Source organism: Coenobita brevimanus, chromosome 47 (assembly GCF_032717465.1).
Source record: "Coenobita brevimanus isolate Jiangsu-jjx chromosome 47, ASM3271746v2, whole genome shotgun sequence".
NCBI classification, from domain to species: Eukaryota; Metazoa; Arthropoda; class Malacostraca; order Decapoda; family Coenobitidae; genus Coenobita; species Coenobita brevimanus.
Window position 1 is genome coordinate 22,814,056 of NC_137000.1, and position 9,347 is coordinate 22,823,402.

The 9,347-nt window shown below is 38.5% G+C and overlaps 1 pseudogene; it reads right to left on the bottom strand.

Moving 5' to 3' along the window:
* Positions 1 to 1,326: 1,326 nt before the first annotated feature.
* On the bottom strand, positions 1,327 to 1,445 carry LOC145399171 (5S ribosomal RNA; annotated as a pseudogene).
* Between the last annotated feature and the right edge of the window lie 7,902 nt (positions 1,446 to 9,347).

Sequence of the window (9,347 nt, forward strand, 5' to 3'; positions counted from 1 at the left end):
TAAGATTATGTGTTGGTAAACTATTTTTTCTCTTACTGAACGGTTTTATTATACTTAGGAGAGCACCGTGATAGCAGTGGGGTTAATGAAAGCTCTGTCTAACCCCTCCAGGAAAAAAAGAAAAAAAAAGGCTGAATGCAGTTATTTTATGGTTACTGGTATTAAAAGGGAAGGCTTCATCGTTGTCAGGGGTTATGCGCAAAGACTTGTTGCTGAACAAATAACCTAAATTATGCAACTCTGTAACCTTATTAAACCTCGCTCATATTGTGTTAAGGCTGTAACATTTTACTAGCAGTGTGTGTGTGTGTATGTATGTATGTATGTGTGTGTGTGTGTATGTATGTGTGTGTGTGTGTGTGTGTGTGTGTGTGTGTGTGTGTGTGTGTGTGTGTGTGTGTGTGTGTGTGTGTGTGTGTGTGTGTGTGTGTGTGTGTTTTCATCCGATCAAGTTAACATAGGAAGGTCAACTTAAATCAGTTTTTATCCGATTTAGACAAGAAAATGTGAAAACTTTATAGGCCTAATTAGGACAGGAAAGACAGGATTCGAGTTTTAGAAAAAACTTATGAAAGGTCCAGCCAACGGGATAAAATCAAATATTCGACCGTATTGTTCAGTTTTAATTCAACTGGTTTATTAAATGAGTCATCCAAGGTCAAGGAAAATCAAAATTTGAGAACAGTAAGTCAAAGGTCAGTGCCAGAGGATAAGGTTAGTTCAAATAATTGTAATCCAATTTGGACCAAATTTAGCAGAAAAATTGTGGACTGGACAAGAATGAAGCAATTCTATTTTGAGAACATCAGTCTAAAGTCAGGGTCACAGGACAAAGTCAAACACTCGGTCCTTATCTCTCTCTCTCTCTCTCTCTCTCTCTCTCTCTCTCTCTCTCTCTCTCTCTCTCTATATATATATATATATATATATATATATATATATATATATATATATATATATATATATATATATATATACTGTATATATATATATATATGTATATGAAAATATTTTGTCAGTAAGGTTGTCTACCTGTCCTCTATGGAAATCGAAGGAGACTCATACAAAACTCTAAGCAGCTCTAACAAGTTTAACTTTTTACGGCGAATGTTCGATGTGTACATTACAATTTTTAGAATTCCAAAAGAAATTACTAAAATTCCAAGAAGGCGGAATTTCCTAATTTCCATGTTTCATTCAATTCATTCATTCAATGCCAGACGCCATGTATCCCAAACGGGGTGGCCAAGGGCTTAGAGTTAATTGTTTTACAGGGAGGGGCACTAATCCTCCACCAACCCCACTCGACACGTAGGGAGAACGTTATGCCAACAGCATCTGGTGTTCCCAGGCGGTCACCCATCCAAGTACTAACCAGACCCAACGTTGCTTAACTTCGCTGATTGGACGGGAAGCGGTGTACCCAACGTGGCATAGCCATTATGTGCTGGTTCAATTTTAAACTGCAGGTTTTTCGGTACGTTGAACTACACTCTTACAAACGTCAGAGCGGAGCTGGCCGGGTGAGTGGTGCTGGCAAGAAGGAGAAACTCACTTGTAAATATTAGGGTTAGTCCCTAAGAATATAATTAAGATTAACTGATGATTTATAGAAACTGCATATAACAAATAATTATATATATATATATATATATATATATATATATATATATATATATATATATATATATATATATATATATATATATATCCAGGGGCAGGATCCCAGTTCAACCTGGTGCGTCCCTGGGTGGAGAATAGGGGAAAGCCTTGTACATATACGAAGTACCGTTTTGGATGGCACGGATTATGGGATCCCCTATAGATATATAAGGCTCCACCGAATGTACTGAATAAGGTGGGTAAAAAAATTACATCTCACCAGAAACTATGTGGCAGGGAGGTGAGATTATTTGCCACAGTCCTCCCAACCAAACATTAATTCTATTGCAAATGATTTGGCAGGCGTTCCTGCTCGATCATCGTCTACTAAAGGTCCAACCCCACTTCCTCCGTGCTTACGGGCAGTGTGCCCCCAAAAGTGAGTAACCACTGTGTCGGCATATTAGACTCTTGTATATTAAACAAACTAAAGTCCATGAAGATCTTTACATACAATGTAAAAAGCCACACAGAAGATACATTTTTGATAACTTAATGACTGAATTGGAAAACATTAGTTGGGATATTGTAGGTTTAAGTGAGATTCACAGAAACGAAGAAAAAGTAATTCAGCATGAAGGCAGCAACCAACGAATTTACTACACAGAAAGGCAAAATGAAAGAGATAGTGGTGTAGGATTTCTAATTAACAAAAATCTCGCAGACAACATTGTCAAATTCAGCAGTGCATCTGACAGAACAGCATGGAGTGTAATTTGTGCAAAAACCTTGAAAGTGTTGTAAGTACTCATATATCCACCAACTTCTCAAAGCTCAGATGATGAAATAAACATTCTATGACGACATCTTCCATTTTATGAAAGAAGAAAAGACCACATATACTATAATCATGGGAGCCTTCAATGCAAAAGTTGGCAAATAAAAAAAATTGGAGATGCATGTATGGGAAAATTTGGCGCTGGAGAAAGGAATGAAAGTGGATAAATGGTGGTAAATTTTGCTGAAATGTATAACATGAGAATAATGAACACATTCTTTCCCAAAAGAACAGCAAGAAAATGGACCTGGAGAAGTCCAAATGGAGAAATAAAGAATGATATCGACTTCACTATAGCATAAGAATAACACGATCACAAATGTCACAGATATCAACAATGTAAAAGTAGGGAGTGACCATAGAATAATGGGTTGCACAGCCAGATTCAATTTCAGAAGTGAAAGAAAGAAGATGATTAAACAAAAATATATGACCAATACAAGTAAACGAAAACAAAGAAGCCTTTCAGCTGGAAATAACGAATATATTTCAGGCTATAAATAATGCTTAATATGACACTGATGAGTTGAATAATAGACAAACAAAAGTGCTAACAGAATCAGCGGAGATAATAGGGAAACCTAATACAACCTGTCACGGATTAGCGAGACTGTTATTATGCCAGTTCGTGACACTGTATTATTATGGGAACTCGTAACATTGTATAATTGTGCAAGCCTACAAATGCAGTGGGAAATCCCAGAAAATTTAGCTTAGGCAGCTAACCATCCTGTGACAACACTCAGCCTGTAGCTGTTTTTTAGAATTAACATTCGTCACTGCTTCATAAGCTACTGCTCTTATGTTCGACATTAGTGTTTCACTGGGCGAGATTTTTAATGTAATTATCGTTCCTCTGCCATGCCTGTCTAGCAGTTAAGTTAGTCAATGCCTACTTCCGGTGATCATGTATTCACTTTGAGGCTGGCGTGGCTGGGTGTAGAGCTGTCACGGAAGGAGAACGTCTTGAGTAGTGCAGAGAAGCAAGACACTGTCTTAGTGGCTACAGTCTCTAGCAGTTCTACAATCCCCGCATCTCCCCACTGAGTCGGTGATCAGCAGCAGTGGACGTCAGCAGTGCGAACTGCAGCATCTCAAGAAGCAAGCAGAGCTGCCTAGTATATTCGGAGCCACGACTCCATTTTCTCCACTGACTGTTATTTTTTCCTTGTTTTCTAGGCTTAAAATTATTAGGTAGTTGTTTGAGTGCATGAGGGAGTGTATTTACTTGCTTAAGTTCGTTTGTAATGTGAATTTGTTAGTTGAAATTTACCCTTTTGTGCATGGATAAGCTAATAAGTTTTCTGGGACATGATGCGCTGGCTTTTCTCCCCTCCCCCCCGCCCACCATGCACTCCAAAAATGTGTATTCTCGGCCTATTTTCACCACCCAAACATATTTATTTTGCCACAAAATCCACATATTCCTATTCATTGATGTTTGTTCTACAATCTACATGATAAGCAAAAAAAAAAAAAAAACGCACACACACACACACACTATATGTATGTTAGGGCTGTGGGAATAAACATTCAGGAGCATACATCTTGCATCCCAACATCATAAGTCAAATGTTTACAGATCAATCTCTACATGTGTACCATCATTGGAAAGAGAATTTTATTAGCTTTCGAATGCCGGAGGTCCCAGTTTGATACGAGGTGTGGTGTTCGAGTAATAAGCAAATAAGTAAAACCCATTTCCAACAGACAACAGATTTTTTAAATCGGGGAACTCTAGCAAAAAACTTTTGTTGCTACTGTTATGTTTTTGTTTCATTATCCTATGCAGAATTTCACTGGCTTTCATTTGAGCCCACAACGGTGAACCTAGGCCTCATAGTTTTCGAGAAAAATGCAAAAAACTATGGTGTACCCATGCCGTGTCATGACTGAAGGGCGGTTTCCTGCCTTCCTCTAAGCTACTGCAAGTATTTCACCAATTCTTTGTACACTAGATATGCACACTATATTCACATGATTCACTGTCACTATTTTTTATGGCTGAATACTCACATTTGGTGCCGGGTAGAGGCAGTGTAGTTGACTAGAAACAGTAGCACAATCTTCATTGGGCCAATGGCTGATAATGACCAGGAATGCTTCACAAACACCAAATTTCTTATTGCAAACACCAAATCTAATCACAACAGTGCCCAAACACTATACACAAACACTACTGGAATAGTGAAATATGTTGCATGCCCAGGACGGGGGTAAGAGTGGAAATTAAAAGGGACAGAACCGCACAGTACCTTCCCCACTCACAGTTCATTTGATATTGAATAACCTGTCTGCTCTCTTGCTGGTATCAGGACCCAAAGTTGCCAACTCATTATTTTGACGAGAAACAGAGAAACTATGACGCCTCCAAAAATGATGCCGATCATCCAAAAACTTTTCTTCTCATGAGAGTTTTTATGCTCTAATGACGCCAAAAGCATCAATGTATATTGTCACAGCCAAACCCTAAAGACGACAAATGTGTCATCATGTAAGAAGAGGTTAATAAATTTACAGTTCTCTTTATGCTCAATTAAATGTAATAACCGTGTTTGATTTCTCCACATTGATCATACTTAAATTTGCTTACTCCCCATTTGCACAAACTTTCTTTTTTATTATTCACAACTGGTAGTTATGCCAGTTCTTTCATACTGGTTCATGATAAATCCGTTGTGTCAGCCAAGAGTTAGCACCATCAAGAATCTGTCTACTAGTATTAATTATCGATTATCAGGGGTAAGGAGACTTTCCCAGAACCCATCAGTATCAATGATTCAGCATTCGTGAGTGATTAGTCTCTGCTGTGTACTGTTGAGAAAGTTTATGAAATTCTCATCTTTAGAGAATCAGCAAAATACACCAGCATAAAGTAAAAACTTCCTGGTTCATTCCATAAGTCGATTCCTTTGTGACAACCAACGATTTATTTGCAATTTATTCTTAGATCCACTTACCCCCTTGACACAACCAAAGACAAGAAGTATTCGGAAAAGACACTCAAGCTCATGAAAAAAGAAATGAAATGAAAATAAAAACAAAGAAAGATGATATATAACAAGTGGAATTTAAAAAGGTGATCAACAAGAGACAAAAAGAAGAAAAAAAGAAAGAGACACATGGATCAGATCTAAGAAACCATCAAAAAAGGAAAAAGTCTGAGACAGGTCTGAAGTAAAATGGCATTAGGAAAGCAACAAAATATATCACTGAAAGACAAAAACAGTGAAGTTATTAAATGCAGTGATAAGATGGTAAAGAAAGTTGAAGAAATTTACAATTAACTGTATGCATCAAAGACAGTGGTACCAATAGCTAACTTTTCATTTGAGGCAAGTGAAATACCTGTGGTAACACCAGATGAAGTAAACATTTCTCTTTAAAATATGAAAAGAGGGAGGGCTCCGGAAGAAGATGGAACAGTAGCAGGTTTAATTCTGGATGCAGGAGGGGAAGTGATAAACAGGCTTACCCACGTATTTACTCCATGTATAAAAAAGACAAAATATCCGAAAACATGGTGTAGTGTAATTGTTATTTTACTTTACAAAAAAAGGCGATTCAGAAGATCTTAGTAACTATCGACCCATTAGCTTCTTATCAGTCATTTACCAACTCTTCACTAAAGTCCTTACGAAGAGAATAACAAACCTAGAAGAAAACCAACCTCGTAAACAGGTGGGATTCCGAAGTAGATATTCGACTACTGATCATCTATACACAATGAATCAGGTGATTGAGAAACCTATAGAATATAATATACTACCCTGCTTAGGTTTTGTTGATGCTTTTGACTCAGTGGTGCACATAGCAATTATAAATTCATTGCTAGAACAAGGAGTAAATGTAACCTCAGACTGCAGAGACATTGCAAGAAATGTTAAATGACCTGAACAGAGAAAGTCTCAAAGTGGGGCTAAAGATGAATTGGAGTAAAACTAATGTAATGTTTCATCCAAATACACTAAATGAGCGTCATCTGAATAAGTGAAGAAATTCTTGAAGAAGTCGAGGAGTACAATTGCTTGGGGCAAATACTAAAATTAACGAAAGGCCATGATACCGAAATAAAATGACGCAGTACAATTGGATGGAAAGCTTTTGGTAAACATACGAGACATTATGAAAAGTAGCCTGCCAATATGTATGGAACGAAAAGTATTTATACATAACGAATGTATAATTCCAGCTATGACGTACGGTTGTGAGACCTCGAAACTAACAAAACTGAAGGAAAATAAACTAATCCGATCTCAGAGAGCAATGGAAGGATCAATGTTCGGAATATCTTAAAGAGACAGGAAAAGATTAACTTGAGTAAGAGACCAAACTGAAGTCAGACGTTACTGAAGATATAAAAGAACAGAAATGGGAGTGAAAGGCCATGTAGCATGAATAAGGGATAATTGATGAGGCAAGAGGCTGACTGACTGGACACCAAGGGACTGAAAGTGTAGCAGAAAAAGGCCAGACAGGAAGTGGAGATGAGACTGAAAAATCTGCAGGGAAAACATGGCAGAGACTGGCTCAGTCTAGGAATTCGTGGAGAAGGTTGGGGGAGGCCATTGTTCAGCAGTGGACTTGTAATGGCTGAAGATGATGATGATGGTGGTGTTTTACATATATCTCTCATCTCATCTCATCTTTTTAGCCGTTTGAGTGTCCACTGCAGGATCGGCCTATCCCGACCGAAGTGGGGACGATACAGCTAATGTATCTCTACCAATTGCCTTAGGCTGTCTGGTAGAGATTGTATGTAGGGTGAGAAGTGCTTGTAAGTGTATTGTAGTGTTGGAGTGGCTTTGAATTTGTGTGTAGTCTGTGAACCAAGTGTAATCGGCCCGTGCAAGCCGACTGGGTGCAAGCATACTTTATAGTATGCGACACTGGTTCAACTACAGCACCCCTGATGTCCGCCAATGCAGTACGTGGCCAGAAGAACGCTCCCAAATCTTATTACCCTAGCGGAGCGCAAACCCTCGTTCTTTAGTGTACGAAAATGCACACTTTACCACTGTACCACAGAGGCTCCTTTACATATATATATATATACACACACACACACACAAGGTGCTACCCAAAAGTTCCTGTAATTTGAACAGAGGGAGCCAACTGTTTGCAGTTTTGCCTTTTGCCACTAGGAGGAGTCAGCAGTACCCATTGTACATCATTGTGGCCCCGGCTGTGTCTTTGAGCGGACGTGTTGTTGAGCTAAGCTTACGATTGTAACGTGGTGTGTTGGTGGTTTGGTGGTTTTGCAATGGCGGACCAATTGCCCAGCAATGTCAAGTCGATGTTGATCATTTTCTTCAATATCTAAGGGACTGTTCACAAGGAACTCGTCCCACCCGGTCAATCTGTCCGCGGAAAGTTTTACCGTGAAGTTTTGCAGTGTCTAAGGGAGAAAATCCGCCCCAAACGTCCTGATCAGTGTAAGAACAAGGACTGGGTCCAGCATCGTGACAGCACCCCAGCCCACACATCAGTTGTTGTCCAACAGTTCTTGGCTTCCACTAACACGGTAGTCATTCAAATTACTGGAACTTTTCTTTAGCACCTCATATATATATATATATATATATATATATATATATATATATATATATATATATATATATATATAAACACCTGGTATATATATATATATTTCCATTCACAGACATTCGCATATTTGTTTTCATTATTTACATTCACATTTGCATTCGCATTTTTGTGATGTGAATATTTTACGAATACTATTAATGTAACTTTATTAAGTTTATAAAGAATCAATTAAAGATTCATCAGTATGAGTTGAACGATTGTTTGAGGCTAGTGTTGCCAGCCAAGCAGCTGTGCCCAGGCAGCTAGGGCAGCTTGCTGCAGCATGCAGTGTTGCCAGATTCCCAGAAAAGTCTGAATTCTCCAGATTTTTTGCCTAATGACATATTCACAATTTCTCATTAAAAAGTGGGTAATTTCCAGATTTTTAGCTCATAAAGACAAAAAATACTCAAAATCTCAAGAATTTCTGAGAGAGAGAGAGAGAGAGAGAGAGAGAGAGAGAGAGAGAGAAATGCCTGTCTGAAGTGATCTGTTCTGAGTCCAGTCGAAGTTCGTCCAGGAAGCATCTGAAATCCTCGGGGATGCATGAAAAAGTTGGGTCCTCATACCCAATGGCGTGGCACGCGTTGCCAGCGCCCGGGGCAAGGCAAGTATTGCGCCCCCTAACCCGTGGACCGTTTGCACTCCCTAAGTCTCTTCAACCAGTCCAGTACTAAACCCCTTACCCCCCAAGCACATGTACTGTATTTTAAGAAAATACTTACTTGTATAACCATTTCTTCATTTTCGTAAATGGTTAAACCATTAAAAAATGGAATATATATATATATATATATATATATATATATATATATATATATATTTTGTTACATAACCTATGATTTCATCATCCTTTGTGTAATTCTAACGTACAGTGTGCTGCCTGTTTGATCACGAGCGTGTTCTACCTCACTCCCCCCCTTCTGCCGTTATAGAAGAGTAAGTCTTTCTTTCTGTTGTTCAGAGCGGGATTGTCAACTCTTTGTCCCCTATGGCTTCATTTGCGCATCCTTCTTACAAGTTGTATCAAGCTCTGCCGGCCCCTATATAATGAGCTCAGTCTCTACATTAATTGCCACTTAGATCTACTCCTCATTTTGTTCACATCTCTGTCCTCCCCTGTAAAGTTATTATTGTGAGTGCTCAGGAAGTCTCCAACCATCTAGTAGCTGTGTAATTTGAGTATAAGTGTTATTGCATTTTTTCTTGTACTGTGTAGCATAAGGTTGATTCTTAGGCCTAGTGGGGTTTTTGTAATTCATGTGGGTTCTTTGTGTCAGTCATCATTAATAATATTTTGTATCTGTAATAATTTATCTTG